The 19901-nt window shown below is 28.9% G+C and overlaps 1 protein-coding gene across 11 annotated transcripts in view; it reads right to left on the bottom strand.

Annotated features, from left to right (window-relative positions):
* The window catches only part of LOC142220611 (uncharacterized), a 798617-nt gene that overhangs the window by 241733 nt on the left and 536983 nt on the right, over positions 1-19901 (bottom strand). The gene's annotated exons all lie outside the window — the stretch shown is intronic.

Raw genomic sequence — 19901 nt, 5'->3', positions numbered from 1 at the left:
AACCTTCTGGTTTCCCTAGAAAAAGAATGGATAAAAATGGTGGCATACGCAGAGGATGTGGCTCCAGGTTAGGTAAGGTGGCACCACGGTGGGAGCCACCGTGGTACAATGATTAGCATGCCCGCCTTGCATACACAAGGTCGTGGGTTCGATTCCTGCTTCGACCGAACACCAAAAAGTTTTTCAGCGGTGGATTATCCCTCCTCAGTAACGGTGGTGACATTTCTGAGGGTTTCAAAGCTTCTCTAAGTGGTTTCACTGCAATGTGGAACGCCGTTCGGACTCGGCTATAAAAAAGAGGTCCCTTGTCATTGAGCTTAACATGGAATTGGGCAGCACTCAGTGATAAGAGAAAAGTTCACCAATGTGGTATCACAATGGACTGAATAGTCTAAGTAAGCCTGATACGTCGGGCTGCCACCTAACCTAACCTAGGTAAGGTGGCAGCCCGATGTAACAGGCTCACTTAGACTATTCAGTCCATTGTGATACCACATTGGTGAACTTCTCCATGTAGCTCCAGCAGTCAGGGGAAAATTCCCTTTCACAATCAGAGATATTATACAGAGAGCCTTCCGGATGACTGAGAAATGGGCGAAAGAGAATGGTCTTGGGGTAAATCCTGCAAAAACAGAACTAGTCATGTACTCACAGAAAACAATTTCACGAAAATTTTTCCAATTAAAATTTTAATTGAATTTTAAAAAATATTCAATTAAAAATTTAATTGATTCAAAAAATTTTTTAATTGAAACAAAAATCAATCACAAAAATTAATAGTTTCAATTAATGATTTTAATTGAATCAATTAATTTTTAATTTTTTAATGGATACTATCTGTGATTGAAAACATTTCAATTAAAAAATTAATTGGATCATTTAATTTCGTGATTGAATCAGAAAAAAAATTGTGCGCTGCAAAGATCGCAAAACTCCAACGGTTAAGCCCATAACCATAGGAAAAAAGTGGGGACTAAAACCGAAAATTGTTCATTGGCTATACAAGGCAGTGGTTAGATCTATAATGCTATATGGTGTTGTAGTCTGGTGGCCGGCACTTCACCAGCCGACAATTGTAGACAAAGACTCTGGTGTGCTTTTGTATAGGCGCATTCAGAAAGACAGGACCATATTCCCTTAATGTCATGCTGCATCTATTGCCTTTAGACATTTTGGCCAAATAGTCAGCTGCAACAACGACTGTGCTGTTGCGCGAGCTATCGCTGTGGTTGGAAAGAAGGTACGACCACAGTTCGGTCCTCAAAATAATGCCAGATGTGCCAAACGTAGTGGATTACACTTTGGTGAGACCACTTTTCGACAAAAACTTTGAAACTCTAATTCGCAACAGAGAGGCGTGGGACACACAGACCACGGGGAATAAACGATATACAGATTTCTACACTGATGGCTCTAAAATGGACGGACAAGTGGGTTTCGCAGTATATTCTAAAGATGTGGAACTTTGAATAGCGAAAAGATTACCCAATCACTGTAGTGTTTTTCAGGTTGAAATATTAGCAATAAGAGAGGTGGCGAATTGGCTGAGAAGTAATGTTCCAAAAAATGTGGGCATTAATATATACTCAGACAGTCAACCTGCAACAAAATCTTTGGACTCTGTGTTCGTTAACTCGTAAACGGCAATTTACTGCCGCAAATCTCTCAATGAGATGGCTGAGCAGTACAAAATTCTCCTAATATGGGTGCCTGGCCATAGGAACATACCGGGGAACTGCGAAGCGGATGATTTAGCATGGCTAGGGACTACCTTACATATTCCAGGGGAACTAAAATCTGTTGGTATGCCTCTGGCTACCTGCAAGCAACTTAAAGCGTATACGTATGCAAAACTTGATTTAATGGATTATCAATCATTCGCTCTATGGGCCCGATGAAATAATATCAATCATACGCTATGGATGCCACAAAGAGTATTATAGTAATCTAAGGTTATGATGGTCATTCTATAAAAACTAAACAATTTTTAAATTTACCAGAAACAATAAGCCAATCCTCTTTTCTATATAAAATACCTATAGAAATATCTATTTAATCCTCTAATGCCCCAATTTTTTGGACAGCTGTTTAAATACTTAATGTTAAGGTAAAGCAACAAAACTAAACAAGGAAATTGTATACGGTAAAATTCAGTATATGCTGCAAAGTCTCTTGAACAGTTTCAACTAAGTTTTCTTTTTATTTCATTTTTTTTATTTAGCTCATATTGGATATATAACATCATTGTAGGATTATTTTCCAAAAACCGTATTCAGATATTTGGAATATTCAGATATTTGGAATATTCAGATATTTGGATATTTTTTGATTGCTCATGGAGCGTATAAGTATGCAATTTTTGATTTAATGGATTATCAATCATTCGCTCTATGGGCCCAAGGAAATAATATCTATCATACGCTATGGAAGCCACAAAGAGTATTATAGCGATCTAAGGTTATGAGAATGTGCTTGCTAAGGTTATGAGAATGTGCTTGCAAATATTTGTCGAAAATAACATAGACCTCAATAAAAAATAAACAATTTTTATACCCACCACCATAGAATGGTGACGGGGGTATAATAAGTTTCTCATTCCGTTTGTAACACATCGAAATATCGATTTTCGACAATATAAAGTATATATATTCTTGATCAGGGAGAAATTCTAAGACGATATAACGATGCCCGTCTGTCTGTCTGTTGTAATCACGCTACAGTCTTCAATAATGAAGCAATCGTGCTGAAACTTTGCACAAACTCGTCTTTTGTCTGCAGGCAGGTCAAGTTCGATGATGGGCTATATCGGTCCAGGTTTTGATATAGTCCCCATATAAACCGATCTTGCTATTTGGGGTCTTGGGCTTATAGAAATCGTAGTTTTTACCCAATTTGCCTGAAATTTGAAATCACGAGGTATTTTATGACCATAAAGAGGTGTGCCAAAAATAGTAAGTATCGTTCCATGTTTTGGTATAGCCCCCATATAGACCGATCTCCCGATTTTACTTCTTGGGCTTCTAGAATCCGTAGTTTCTATCCAATTTGCCTGAAATTGGAAATCTAGAGGTATTTGAGGACCATAAAGAGGTGTGTCAAAAATGGTGAGTATCGGTCCATGTTTTGGTATAGCCCCCATATAGACCGATCCCCCGATTTTACTTCTTGGGCTTATAGAAACCGCAGTTTTTATACAATTTACCTGAAATTGGAAATCTAGAGGTAGTGTAGGACCACAAATACGTGTGTCAAAAACTGTGAGTATCGGTCTATGTTTTGGTATGGTCCTCATATAAAACGACCTCCCGATTTGGGGTCTTGGGCTTATAGAAACCGTAGTTTTTATCCAATTTGTCTGAAATTGGAAATCTGGTGGTATTTTAGGACCATAAAGAGGTGTGCCGAAAATCGACCCATATTGGATATACAACATCATGGTAGGATTATATTCCAAAAACCGTATTCAGATATTTGGAAAATGGTTCTAGAAAAATTTTTGACATTCATTTTGGTCAAATATTTGCCTGGTGTGACCATAGGATAAATGCAATAATAAATAAAAAAACTTCAGTTAAAAAAAATTTTTTTTGATTGCTCATGGAGCGTATAAGTATGCAATTTTTGATTTAATGGATTATCAATCATTCGCTCTATGGTTCCAAGGAAATAATATCTATCATACGCTATGGATGCCACAAAGAGTATTATAGCGATCTAAGGTTATGAGAATGTGCTTGCTATGTTCAAATATTTGTCGAAAATAACATAGACCTCAATAAAAAAATAAACAATTTTTAATTTTACCCGGAACAATAAATTAATTCTCTTTTCTATAAAGTCCTATACAAATATTTTATATATAAATTCGCTAATCATCTCTACTTCTTTCATTACCATCATTTGCCTAAAGGATAAATGCAATAATGAGATAGAAACACAAAAACTTGAGTTAAGTTAAGATTTTCAAGCATAAGAGCCCACAAACAATAAACCATTTATCATTTTTGTGTTAATTATCCTACAAAAGAACAAAAAAAGAATCAGGCATAAACTTCCCATGAGTTTCCCACCCAGACATGGTGAGACCAAATCAGTAGAACTTTTAAAAAATACAAAACAATGGAAAAGGCACAAACGAAAAAAAAAAAACAAGACTTCAAAACAAATTGCGTTCATTAAAGATTTTCTTCTGCCATATTTTATAATCTTTTTTCCATCGTTCTCATCATCACCAGGGTCTTTCACAGATGTAGCTTTATTAATGTTTCGTATCCACTTTCATTTTCATATCGCCAGACAAGAAACCGTTCTCTGTGGGTGTGTGTGTGTTGTTTTTTTCGTTGCGTGGAAAAAATGAATCCAAAATTTTAATAAAACTTAATCCTCAATCCTCATTTATTTTCCTAATTAAAATCTACAATGCTGTGAGCGGAGAAACTTTTGTTAAAGTTGATGATATTCCGGTATCATCACACCGATTCAAACACTTTTACGCATACATGCATTTGCCAACGGAACGAAAAATAATCCAAAAAATAAAAAAACAAACCGCTGACATATATGGTGCAAACTTTTAAGTTTCTTTTCAAGTGAAAAATATGTGAATCCATAATTTATGAGAAAAATTAAAAAAGTGAACATTGGACAGAGAAAAAAAAATAAACAAAATGAAACAAAAGTATGGTAATATTTTCTCATGACAGGACTCTAATACCTTTTGCCATAGCCTTTTGTTGTTTAACAAGGAATAAGGCAAGGGCAAAACATTGCCCATAACAAGCCACGCCGCCAAAAAGTGTAAAGAATATAAATTTTCATAATTTGATAACATGACATATTCGGGAAAAGCTTCATGCCTTTACTCCCATAGTTTTCTCAGATGAGCAAATTCCTAAAATCCCAAAGAAAGGCAATATAACATTGTATTTATTTATGAACATTATTGGATAGAATTTCTTGAAGACAACAACTCATAAAATATGAAAAAGAGATCCTGTCTATATGGCTTCCACATAAATGAACAAAAAAAAACATATTTCTGAAAAAGGGGTATTGAGTCCTTAGATGATAAACAAACTTTTGTGGGTGAAAGGCATACTCCTGGCATAAGACAACACAACCCAAAACAAAACCCCATCCCCACACCATCGGGAAATATGAAAATGAAACAGCAAAAGTATCATGTTATCATAATGCTAACAATACAACACATACTTTGTTTGCATCTAAGGATTCTTTAGCAGACAGCAGGAAAAAGTTACGAATGCGTGTTACTTGGCTTTCTTCTTGTGTATAGATTTATATTTTGGCAGGCGAAAGTTGGACTTTTGTATTACTTTTATAAAATACAAAACACACACACAATGCAAGTTTATATATTTATTTGCTTTTTGACACGCATTTGAAAGGAGAAAAGCATTGTTAATTTACTGCCAAAATTTGTTATCAGACAGAAAAGGAGTGAGAGAGATTGGGTTATTTATGTAGATTCTTTGCTAAATTAATTTTTGTGTAAATATAGGATTTGAAGTTAAAACATATTTTATATATTTAAATGTTGAAAAATTATGTGCAGAATAATTCTGCAAACATTTATGGCAAGTGGTTATACGTATAAATATCCATAAGAATAATAATAAATAAATATAAATATTATGCGTTAGGACCACGGTTCCCTCAGTTAGTAGAATTCTATCACAAAATGTTAGAATTCTTGATTTTTCTATAGAAATAAAATTTTGCGTTTCTATCGAAATAAGATTTTGACAAAATTTTCTATATAAATAAATTTTGCAAACATTTTCTATAGAAATAAAAATGTGCAACAATTTCCTAAAGTAATAATTACTATCAAAATTAAATATTGAAATAAAATTTTGCCAAAATTTTTGATGGAAATAGAAGTTTACAACAATTTTCTGTAGAAATAAAATTTTACAACAATTTTCTGTAGAAATAAAATTTTGCAAAAATCTTCTGTAGAAATAAAATGTTACAAAAATTTCCTATTGAAATAAAATTTTGCGAAAATTTTCTATTGAAATAGAATTTTACAATAATATTTCTGTAGAAATAAAATTTTGCAACAATTTTCTGTAGAAATAAAAGTTTGCAAAAATTTTCTGTAGAAAAAAACACTTTACAAAAATTATCTGTAGAAATAAGAAAAAAAATTTCTATAGAAATAAAATTGTAACACAATTTTCTATAAAAATAAAATTGTGAAAAAATTTTCTACAGCAACAAAGTTGTGTATAGAAATAAAATTTTCTATAGAAATAAAACTTTTAAAAAATTTTCTATTGAAATAAAACTTGGCAAAAATTTGCTATAAAAAATTGCAAAAATGCTCTATAAAAATTACAATTTGCAAAAATTTTCTATAGAAATAAAATTTATCAAAAATTTTCTTAAGAACTAAAAGTTTGTTAAAAATTTAATTTTGGAAAAAATTTCTGTAGTAGCCAAAGTTTGCAAAATTTTTCTATAGAAATAAAATTTTGCGAAAAGTTTTCTGTAGAAATAAAATTTTGCTAAAAAATTTTGTACTAATATAATTTTGCAAAAATTTTCTGTAGTAACCAAATTTTGCAAAAAATTCCTATAGAAATACAATTTTGACAAAATTTTCTATAGAAATAAAAATTTCTACTATAATAAAATTTGCTAAATAGAAATGACATTTTACAAACTTTTCAAATATTTTCTATCGAAATAAAACTGTGACAAAATTTGCAATAGAAATACAATCTTTAGGTTAGGTTAGGTTAGGTGGCAGCCCGATATATCAGTCTCACTTAGACTATTCAATCCATTGTGATAATACATTGGTGAACTTCTCTCTTATCACTGAGTGCTGCCCGATTCCATGTTAAGCTCAATGACAAGGGACCTCCTTTTTATAGCCGAGTCCGAACAGCGTTCCACATTGCAGTGAAACCACTTAGAAAACCCTCAGAAATGTCACCAGCATTGCTGAGGTGGGATAATCCACCGCTGAAAAACTTTTTGGTGTTCGGTCGAAGCAGGAATCGAACCCACGACCTTGTGTATGCAAGGCGGGCATGCACCACGGTGGCTCCCAAAAAAATAAAATCTTTACAAAGTTTTCTGTAGAAATAAAATGTTGAGCAATAAAATTGTAACAAAATTTTCTTAGAAATAAAATTGTAACAAATTTTGGTAGTAATAAAAGTTTGATAAAATTTTCTATAGAAATAAAATTTCGATCTCAAGCTTGATTAATTATTTTCTATTGGAAATAAAATTTCGACAAAATTTTCCATAGAAATAAAATTTCGAAATAATTGTCTATAGAAATAAAATTTCGAAAAAATGTTCTAAAGAAATAAAATTTTGACAAAATTTTCTATAGGAAAAAAATGTTGACAACATTGTCTACAGAAAAAATTTTGACAAAATCTTCGACAGAAATAAAATTTTGTGAAAATTTTCTATATAAGTAGAATTTTGCAGAAGTTTTCTAGGAATAAAAATTTTCACAACATTTTGCAAAAATTTTCAGTAAAAATAATATTTTGACAAAATTTTTATAGAAATACAATTCTGCCAAAATGTTCTATATCAGTAGAACTTTGCAGACCTTTTTTTAAATATTTTTTTAAAAATTTGCAAAAGTTTTCTCTAGAAATAAAATTTTGCAAAAATTTTCAATAGAAATAAAATTTTGCGAAAAATTTTTATAGAAAAAAAAATGTTGAAAAAATTTTCTATAGAAATAAAAATTTGAGAAATTTTGCTATATAAATAAAATTTTGAGAAATTTTGCTATAGAAATAAAAGTTTGTGAAGGTTTTCTATAGAAATAAAATTTCGAGAACATTTTCTAAGGAAATAAAATTTTGACAAAATTTTCTATAGAAATAAAATTTTGACAATATTTTCTATAGAAATAAAAGTGCGACAAAATTTTTTGTAGAAATAAAATTTTGGCGAAATTTGCTATAGAAATAAAATTAAAAAAAATTTAGAAGTAAAAAAGACTTTTCTGTAGAGATAAAATTCTACCAAAAAAAATTCTATAGGCATAAAATTTTGACAAATTTTTCTATAAAAATAAAATTTTGCAAAATTTTTCATATAGAAATGAAATATTGTCAAAACTATCTATAGAAATAAAAATTTGACAAATTTGTCAATCGGACCAAAAATGTTGCAACAATACTTTTGCGAAAATGTTCTGTAGACATAAAATTTAAATTATCTCTAGAAATAAAAGTTTGTACTAATTTTATATAGAAAAAAAGTTTGTGAAAACTTTCTATAGAAATAAAACTTAGACAAAATTATTTGAAGAAATAATAGCTTGACAAAATATATAATATAGAAAAAAAATTTACAAAATGAAAAAATTTTATGCCGAAATAAAATTTTGCAACCAGTTTCTGTACAAATAAAGTTTTGCAAAAATTTTCTACAAAAGTAAATTATTGACAATATTTTCTACAGAAAAATAATATTGACAAAATTTTCTCTAGAAATAAAATTTTGCAAAAATTTTCTATCGAAATAAAATTTTGCGAAAAATTTTTGTAGAAATAAAATTTTGAGAAAATTTTCTATAGAAATATAATTTTGAGAAAATTTTCTATAGAAATAAAATTTTGCAAAAATTTTCAATAGAAATAAAATTTTGCAAAAATTTTCAATAGAAATAAAATTTTGCAAAAATTTTCAATAGAAATAAAATTTTGCGAAAAATTTTTGTAGAAATAAAATTTTGAGAAATTTTTCTACAGAAATAAAATTTTGAGAAAATTTTCTATAGAAATAAAATTTTTAGAAAATCTTCTATAGAAATAAACTTTTGACAAAATTTCCTTTGCAAATAAAATTTTGACAAAATTTTCTATAGAAATAAAATTTTGACAAAATTTTCTATAGAAATAAAATTGTGACAAAATTTTCTATAGAAATAAAATTTTGACAAAATTTTCTATGGACATAAAATTTTGACAAAAATTTCTATAGAAATAAAATGTTGGCGAAAGTTGTTATAAAAATAAAATTTTGCAAAAAAAACTTTAGAAACAAAATTTTGAAAGACTTTTCTGTAGAGATAAAATTTTGCAAAAAAAAATTGTATAGAAATAAAATTTTGCAACAATTTTCTATAGAAATAATGTCGGTAGTTTTCTTAATTAATTTTTGTATATATAAAATTGTGACAAAATTTTCTATAGAAATAAAATTTTGACAAAATTTTCTATGGAAATAAAATTTTGACAAAAATTTCTAGAGAAATAAAATGTTGGCGAAAGTTGTTATAAAAATAAAATTTTGCAAAAAAATCTTTAGAAATAAAATTTTGAAAGACTTTTCTGTAGAGATAAAATTTTGCAAAAAAAAATTGTATAGAAATAAAATTTTGCAACAATTTTCTATAGAAATAATGTCGGTAGTTTTCTTAATTAATTTTTGTATAATTATGGGAATTGAAGTTTTACATATTTAAATGTCGAAAAACTAAGTAATAAATATGTCACGGAAAAATTGATTTGCAAGTGGTTAACGTATAAAAATAAATAATAATTAATTAATATCAATCATACGCACTCTTAGTTCATAATTGGTAACAATCACACGCATCGTTGGGTAAATGGTTAAGTATACAAAATGGTAAAGTATATAACTTCATGGATTTACCTTAACTGCTCATTGAGCCATGGTAGTGGAATTTTTGTTTACAGTAAACATCAAATTTTCATCACCTAATCTAAGGGTCAACAATTCTGGGAATTTTTCAAATTATATCTATTTTGGCATATTTTTGTTTTGACAGTGATGCGCCTACACAAATTTAACAATCATAAAAATAGCCGGCCCTATGACATTTAACGAACTTTATTAGTATTATTCAAATTTAAAAGAGCCTAACATAAAATCCTTATTTTCTTTTTATTCAAAACCCATATTTCTAGGAGCAACATATTTAAAGATATTTTGAATAATTCTTTCTAATTAAATATGACTTACTACACAAAGTAAGTACTGTAAAAGCATATAAAATCAATTTAGGGTATTGTCCCACATTCTAAGAGGAAGGTTGAAGTTTGTGAAGCAAATGTCATCGTACAGATGACGAACCATATTCTAAAGAAATTTTTAAGTATGCTTAATGAAAGCAAATATCAAAGGTCCCACCTGGCATCTGTAGACCCATCGTCTTCGCCTAATCCCCATATAAGTAATGGCAACTATATATAATGAAAGACTTCAAATACTACTTGCCAATGACTGTTCATAACATTCAGACTAGGGTGAAGATACCTCACTTTCATATGTATCATCGTGTAAGAGCAAAGGACTTTTTCAACAAGAATACCAAGGATGTCTACGTTATTTATTATTATAAAAATTCAAACAAAATTTCACTGCTATTATACTACCCCGTATCACCATTCCAAGCCCTTAGAAGCAATTGTGCTTATGACACAACATAACAATCATTTGCAGATGTTTTTTCCATACACTGGCAAAAAAAAAAAAAACAGGGGAAGAAGGTTGTCTTATGGCTCCAGCAAAACAGCAGTTAGATGGATGTGTGAATGTGGATGTTGGAATGGTTAACGATAACAGTATCCACGGCAAATGACAGTGACAATGCATGTTTATTGTTGCTCGCACCAGTTTACAAGTATTGGGGGCAAAAAGGATTTTCCGTTTAGCACCACATACTTTCACATTAACACTGAAACACGCCGACAATGTTAATGTTTGTAATACGATGTACAATAGGTGGAGTCGAAAATCGATATGGGCAAAATTTTCTAGAGAAATACAATTTTATAAAAATTGTCTATCAAGATAAAATTTTGCTAAAATTGACTTTAGACTTAAATTTTCGCCAATTTTTTTTTTTAGAAATAAAAGTGTGACAAAATTTTGTCCAGAATAAAAATTTTTACAAAATTTTCTATAGAAGTAAAATTTGGAAATAAAATTTTAAGAAAAGATTTCTATATACTAAAATTTTAATAAAATTGTCTACGGGAATGAAATTTTGTATAGAAACAAAAATTTCACAAAAATTTCTAAAAAACTAAAGTTTTAATAAAATTTTTCTATAGGTAAATAAACTTCTCTATAGAAATAAACTTTTCTATAGGAATATTATTTTTAAAAATTTTCAATAGAAATAAAATTTTGACAAAATTTTCCAGGAGATAAAATTTTGACAAAACTTTATAAAGGGATAAAATTTTGACAAAATTTTCTATAGAGATAAAACTCGGACAAAATTTTCTAGAGAAATAAAATTTTGCAAAAATTTTCTACAGAAATAAAATTTTGCAAAAATTTTCTACAGAAATAAAATTTTGCAAAAATTTTCTACAGAAATAAAATGTTGACAAACTTTTCTACAGAAATAAAATTTTGACAATGTTTCCTTTAAAAATAAAATTTTAACAAACATTTCTATATCAGAAGAATTTTGCAAACAAGAAAAAATGCTTCTATAGAATTCAAGTTTTGTTATAATTTTCTATAGAATTTGAACTTTGAAAAAATTTTCTATAGAAAAAAATGTTGACAAATTTTTCCACAGAAATAAAATTTTGACAGTAGATCTAAATTTTTGATACCATATCACATCCGTCAAATGTGTTGGCGGCTATATATAAAGGTTTGTCCCAAATACATACATTTAAATATCACTCGATCTGGACAGAATTTGATACACTTCTACAAATTCTATAGACTCAAAATTTATGTCGGCTAATGCACTAGGGTGGAACACAATGTTAGTAAAAAAAAGGGAAACATTTAAAACTGAAGCAATTTTAAGGAAACTTCGCAAAAGTTTATTTATGATTTATCGCTCGATATATATGTATTAGAAGTTTAGGAAAATTAGAGTCATTTTTACAACTTTTCGACTAAGCAGTGGCGATTTAACAAGGAAAATGTTGGTATTTTGACCATTTTTGTCGAAATCAGAAAAACATATATATGGGAGCTATATCTAAATCTGAACCGATGTCAACCAAATTTGGCACGCATAGCTACAATGCTAATTCTACTCCCTATGCAAAATTTCAACTAAATCGGAGCAAAAAATTGGCCTCTGTGGGCAATTGAGCGTAAATCGGGCGAAAGCTATATATGGGACATATATCTAAATCTAAACCGATTTGACTGATATTTTGCAAGTTTTTCGAGACTCATAAAATATTGCGATGTACGGAATTTGAGGAAGATCGGTTGATATACACGCCAATTATGACCAGGGGGCTAATCACGGCATTCGATATCGAGAACTTTTGATCGAAATCTAAATTTTTCGGATCACGGGAGTCGATATCGAGTTTTTTTGATCGACAATTTTTTCGATTGGTAAATTGCAATCGTAAAACATTTTTCACTTGTTTTTTACATTGTTTTCGCCATATAGGAATAGTAAAATATATTAGTTTTAGTTCGAATTGTTGGTAATTTGTAGTAAATTTACATATAATGAACATATTATGAATATTTAGGACTAATGCAACTCCAATAAGTTAAACAAAAATTGGTCATAGTCGAGTTCGGGAGCGAGCATCCTAGCTTGGCAAGGAACCATATATAAAGTGCACATGCTAGATCGATATCCAAGAGATTGTGATCAACCAATTACCGTACCATTCCGTGACAATATAACGCTTCTGGACCACCTTGTAAGAATAGTGAATGATGAAGGCTTCCACTGGCAAAAAGTTTTAAGACGGCAGACAATTGTAAAGCGATAAAATTGACGTTGACGTGTCACCAAAAATTATTTTCCATTTGAACGCCTCCTTCGTCATCCGAGATCGTCCATTGAGCCTCCAAAGATGACTTTCTAACAGTGCACACAATTTCAAACCCATGTACTTACACCAATAACAATGCGCACTTTTATTCCTAATTTGTCGCCGAATTATTTTATATTTATCTCATCCTCCAATTAGGAAGGAATTCGGAGGAATGTAAAAAGAGATATGGGTCCATAAGATATAATGCAATACAATTGACTTTTTACTTTGAAATCTTCATTCTATTTTGTGCCGCTAACTTAATTTTGTCATTTCATTTTGTTCTGCTTCGTTTTTTGCTGTTGGCAATGCTAGAGAAATTGCATCAAATTTCGATCGAATGCCGTGATCCAAACTTTTAATCGTATCGACAATTTTTTCGATACGATTATGAATTCGATATCGAATGCCGTGATTAGCCCCCTGATCGGTGAAAAATATATATGGCAGCTATATCTAAATCTGAATCGATTTTTTCCAAAATCAATAAGGATCGTCTTTGAGCCGAAACAGGACCCTATACCAAATTTTAGGACAATCGGACTAAAACTTCGAGCTGTACTTTGCACACAAAAATACATCAACAGACAGACAGACGGACATCGCTAAATCGACTCAGAATTTAATTCTAAGCCGATACGTATACTAAAAGGTTGGTCTATTCCTTCTTGGCGCTACATACAAATGCACAAACTTATTATACCCTGTACCACAGTAGTGGTGAAGGGTATAAAAAAAGGTTTTGCTAACATTTTCCACAAAAATAATTTATTAATATAATTTTCTATAGAAATAAAATTTTGCCGAAATTTTCTACAGAAATAAAATTTTGACAAAATTTTCCATGGACATAAAATTTTGACAAACTTTATAAAGGGATAAAATTTTGACAAAATTTTCCAAAGATATACAATTTTGACAAAATTTTCTACAGAAATTAAAAATTTTGGAAAAACTTTTTATAGAAATAAAAATTTGTCAAAATTTTCTATACAAATAAAATTTTGACAAAATTTTCTATAAAACTAAAATTATAACAAAAGTTTCTGTAAACCAAAAATTATAACAAAATTTTCTATAGAAAAAAAATGATTACAAAATTTTCTATAGAAAAAAAAAATTACCAAATGTTCTATAGAAAAAAAATTTTTACGAAATTTTTTATAGAAATAAAATTTTGACAACATTTTCTATAGAAATAAAATTTTGACAAAATTTTCTATAGAAATAAAATTTTTATAAAATTTTCTATAGCAATAAAATTTTGACAAAATTTTCTATAGAAATAAAATTTTGATAAAATTTTCTATAGCAATAAAATTTTGACAAAATTTTCTATAGAAATAATATATTGACAACATTTTGTATAGAAATAAAATTTTGACACAATTTTCTATAGAGATACAATTTTGACAAAATTTTCTACAGAAATTAAAAATTTTGTAAAAACTTTTTTTTGGAAATAAAAATTTGACAAAATTTTCTATAGAAATAAAATTTTGACAAAATTTTCTATAAAACTAAAATTATAATAAAGGTTTCTATAAACAAAAAATTATAACAAAATTTTCTATAGAAAAAAATTTTGACAAAATTTTCTATAGAACAACAATTTTGACAAAATTTTCTATAGAAAAAAATTTTTGACAAAATTTTCTATAGAAATAAAATTTTGACAAGAATTTCTATAGAAATAAAATTTTGACAAGAATTTCTATAGAAATAAAATTTTGACAAAATTTTCTATAGAAATAAAATTTTGACAAAATTTTCTATAGAAATAAAATTTTGACAAAATTTGCTATAGAAATAAAATTTTGACAAAATTTGCTATAGAAATAAAATTTTGACAAAATTTGCTATAGAAATAAAATTTTAACAAAATTTTCTATAGAAATAAAATTTTGACAAAATTTGCTATAGAAATAAAATTTTGACAAAATTTTCTATAGAAATGAAATTTTGACAAAATTTTCTATAGAAATAAAATTTTGACAAAATTTGCTATAGAAATAAAATTTTAACAAAATTTTCTATAGAAATGAAATTTTGATAAAATTTTCTATAGAAATAAAATTTTGACAAAATTTGCTATAGAAATAAAATTTTGACAAAATTTTCTATAGAAATGAAATTTTGACAAAATTTTCTATAGAAATAAAATTTTGACAAAATTTTCTATAGAAATAAAATTTTGACAAAATTTTCTATAGAAATAAAATTTTGATAAAATTTACTATGGATATAAAATTTTGATAAAATTTACTATGGAAATACAATTTTGACAATTTTTTATACAGAAATAAAAATTTGACAAAATTTTCTATAGAAATAAAATTTTGACAAAATTTCCAATAGAAATAAAATTTTGACAAAATTTTCTATAGAAATAAAATTTTGCCAAATTTTCTATAGAAGTAAAATTTTGACGAAATGTTCTATAGAAATAAAATTTTGACAAAATTTTCTATAAAAATAAAATTGTGACAAAACATTTTTCATAAAAATAATTTAATATAGAAATAAAATTTTGTCTTATTTTTCTATGGAAACAAAATTTTGCAAAAATTTTCTATAGAAATAAAATTGTGACAAAACATTTTTCATAAAAATAATTTACTAAAGATATAAAATTTTGTTTTAATTTTCTATGGAAACAAAATTTTGCAAAAATTTTCTATAGAAATAAAATGTTGCAACAATTTTCTATAAAAATAAAATTTTGACAAAATTGTCTATAGAAATAACATTGTGCAACAATTTCCTATAGAAAAAAAAATTTTGGAAAAATTTTCTATAGAAATAAAATTTTCCAAAAAAAATTCTATAGACATTCTGAAAGAAATTCCTTCATAAATAAAATTTCGTCCTCCCCTATATGTTAAGTGAATACACACACGTTGCTCGGTGCTTATGATAAAAATATCTTTCATTTATAATGAAATGCTTAGTTTTGAGGAATGAGTAGGCATTTCATGAAATCAAATTCTATGACATTTAACGTTTCACTGAAATATATGGGAAATTTTGTTTTCGCTCAGGAGTTTTGTTTATGACATTATCCTCTCAAATTTTAATCGATACGAGTATGAAGGCACGTGTGGCAGCAAAAGCAATACAAATTGGACTACGTGGGATGTTAAGGTAAACATGGGAAAATTTAGAAGAATTTGCTTCAAATGATTTAAAAACATTGGAAGAGGATTGGAGATAAAGTGTGTATGCAATTAGAAAATATGTTTGAGAATTTATTCTTAAATATCTCTGTCGATTATAGTTATCAGGGAGAAATTTTATGAGTATGTTAATTTTATAAATATTTTGGGTCTCCCCATTGGCGTAGCTAGGGGGGTGCTGGGGGGGGCTATGCCCCCCCCAGAATAATCAAAGCTACAGTTGTTTTATATTTTAATTCAAGCTTTGCGATGTGTTTAATCCAATTAAGATTGTGGCAGAGAGAGTATGTTAAGCATATTTTTTAGTATTGATATTTACATTACAACTAAAAACACGTAATAAAAACACTAAAAGGAAACTTGAGACGCACATTTTCAAAAATAGTCAATTTATAACTACGTTGATTAAAATCAAAAATCGTCACATGCCCAATTTACCATCTAAAATCGTCAAAATCACGAAAAATCCACAGAGTTGGCACCGCTGCTCTCGACAGTTGCTTCGTTGTATTCTGTTCTCAGAGAATTTTTAAAAACTAATCGAAGATAGACGTTTTATAATATTCAATTTATTTTTTGCCTTTTATTTAATTTTTTATTCTTAGTATTTTTTATACACGATGAATATGTTAAGTTTATGTTTTGCTTTATGATTTCTAGTCCTGTTTTAAAACACACATTTTAAATAAAATATTTTTCAAACACATACTTAAAGCAATGCTTTTATTTTTTGTTATATTAAATAATGGTAAGTTGCTATTTGATTATTTATAGCGGTGTCGTGGAACCGGCTCCCACACACAATAAAATATTTTTTGTCTTCAACCATGAAATTAATTGATCTAATTAATTATACCCTTCACCACTACTATGGTACAGGGTATAATAAGTTTGTGCATTTGTATATAACGCCAAGAAATAGTGGTCATAGACCCATCTTTTAGTATACCGATCGGGTAAGAATTAAAATCTGAGTCGATTTAGCGATGTCCGTCTGTCTGTCTGTCTGTCCGTCCGTCTGTCTGTATATGTAATTTTGTGCACAAAGTACAGCTCGCAATTTAAGTCCGATCGTCCTCAAATTTGGCATAGGGCCGTTTCTTGAGACAGAGACAATTGCTATTGGTTTTGGAAAAAATCGGTTCAGATTTAGATATAGCTGCCATATATAATTATCTACGATGTGGTCATAGTTAGCGTGTTTATCAACCGATTTTCTTGAAATACCGTACATCCAAATATTTAATGAATCTCGCAAATCCTGCAAAATATCAGCCAAATCGGTTCAGATTTAGATATAGCTACCATATATATCTTTCGTCCGATTTAGACTCATATGACCACAGAGCCCAAAGTTTACTACCGATCTTCATGAAATTTTGCACAGAGGGTAGAATTGGCATTCTACCAATGCTTGGTACACTTGATTGAAATCGGTTCAAATTTAGATATAGCTCCCATATATATCTTTCGTCCGATTTGAACTTATATGGCCTCAAAATCCAGGGTTTTGCCGTGATTTGCTTCAAATTTCGCACAAGGAGTACGTTTAGTAGTATAGGTAATTGTGCCAAATTTGGTTGAAATCGATTCAGATTTAGATATGGCTCCCATATATATCTCCCGTCCGATTTGCACTCATATGACCAGGGGGCCCAAAGTTATACTCCCATTTACGTGAAATTTCGCATAGATAGCAGAATTATTATTCTAACTATGCATGTCAAATTTAGTCAAAATTGGTTCAGATTGTATATAGCTCCCATATATACGTACACCAGAGTTGGGGAAATATGGTCGACTGTTTCATATTTTAGACCCATTTTCAATGGGATTTTCCTCCAATTGACTGGATAGTTTCCACAGAGAATACAAATATGGCCAAAATTCTCACAGTTTACACAAAATTCTGTGATGATTTCCCCATATCTTAGCCATATCCTACACACTGCAATGCCAAAATTTCCACAGAACGGATGAGTTTTAAATAAGGCTCCAAGTCGCCCTACACATATCTTGGCGAGATCTAACCAATATCCTTGTAAAATCGCCACTGCTGAGTAGCAAAAATTGTAAATATTACTCTAATTGTCCTATATCTCGAATACATATGTATCGCCTGAAAAATCATAAATCTCTTTTGTACAATTGCATTAAAATTTCTCTCGCTTCATATTTCCCATATTTTTTACTAACATTGTGTATCATCCCAGGGCGTTAGCCGATTTAAATTTTAATTCTAGAGTTTTTGTAGAAGTACAAAAAATTGTTTCCATTAAAAGTATTTGTATCTGCAAACCTTTATATAGTTCCCAGCAAATTTTAAGTAGTTGAGATGGTAACACAAATGTTTGTCTACATAGTGGTGAAGGGTATAATATAGTCGGCTCCGCCCGACTTTAAACTTTACTTACTTGTTTTTAATTGAAATGTATTCAATCAAAAAAAATGATAGTATCAATCATCAAAGCCAATTAAAAAATTAATTGATAAAACTAATTTTTGTGATTGAGTTTTTTTTTATTTTTGATTGATTTTGCTGCATATTGCCTTTAACACCGCAATAAAATTGAGGATGTATAGTTTTATCAGTAGGCGTAATTTATCGCTTCGGAAATTTTGACAAAATTTTGAAGGGTGTCTGGGGGGGGGGGCTATGCCCCCCCCAGAGAAAATTTCTAGCTCCGCCAATGGGTCTCCCTTAGTGTATACCCCTTTGACGGTATTTTACAAATTTTCCATTTTCTTGTAATATGCAAGCTCATAAAATTCTAAAATTCTCATTTGTCTGATGTCTAGACACTACAAAAAATATAGCAAACTTTTATATTTATTTTCTACCGTAAATCCACAAATGGAATACAAAAGTTGTGTGCATTTAAAATATATCATTTGTTGCAGGTGTTACCAAATATTTGCCAAAGTCTGTCCCTCATAACTCCGTACCAGAAACAATTTAGTTTTAATAAAACTCGCAAAGCATCTGCTGTTAGTGCAAATTGTCGCCTTAAATGGCAATAATATAAGTGTTTATGATAATTACACTAAGTTAATTGTCACACTGTTAGAAAAATATGTTTTTCATATGTTCCGATATAAACAAAATGTGTTTCGGGCACGATTTTAAACCACAATATATTTAAGTGCGAACATGTAATGTTCCTAAACTAACACTAAATGTTTGGGACATCTATGTTAATATGTTAGAATATATTATGTTTGGGGCATGAATGTTTCATAAAAATCATATGTGTGAATACAAACATATATAAATTTACAAATTTCGACTAAACATACATATGTTGTGATATTTTATTCAAAGCGACAGAGAGAGTATAGAGAGAAATAGAGATGGAAACCGGTGAAAAATTACACAGTAAAATGTAAAAATACAAACTTTAGTTCCTCTTTATTAAAAAGTAGTCCACGAGGAGTTGACGGACACCATCAAATATAAAAGCGGGCATTAAGTTCGAGTTTTACAGCTAAAACAATTTAAAAAGTTTATTTTCTTTAAAATGAATTATTAAAGAAAAATAAAAGGAATTTTAGAGCGATGGTGTTAAATGCTAGTAAAAAACTGTTCACTCCTAAATAAATGTATGTTTATATTATAAAATTATGTATGTTTATACTCGACTCCACGTTCTTCTTTTGTTAGTTTTTGAACTCCTTCCAAATTTTAAAGTTTTGTCCAAAAACAATTTTTTTATTACAATATTGTTATTTTTGCAATAAAAAATAATATTTTATCCAAAAATCAGTCAATTTCGTTTATATCAAGCACTGTTACTGACTATAAATGTTTAATAACGCACATTTCGAAGTTTCATTTAAAAAAAATTAATATAGTATAAATATAAATGTGTAAATTAAAAAAAAAAAAAAATAAAGGTTCGGTCGGAGCAGGGATTGAACCCACGACCCTTTG

This window comes from Haematobia irritans, chromosome 1 (assembly GCF_050003625.1).
Source record: "Haematobia irritans isolate KBUSLIRL chromosome 1, ASM5000362v1, whole genome shotgun sequence".
NCBI classification, from domain to species: Eukaryota; Metazoa; Arthropoda; class Insecta; order Diptera; family Muscidae; genus Haematobia; species Haematobia irritans.
Note: the sequence above shows the minus strand (reverse complement) of the source record. Positions and strands in the feature narration are given on the sequence as shown.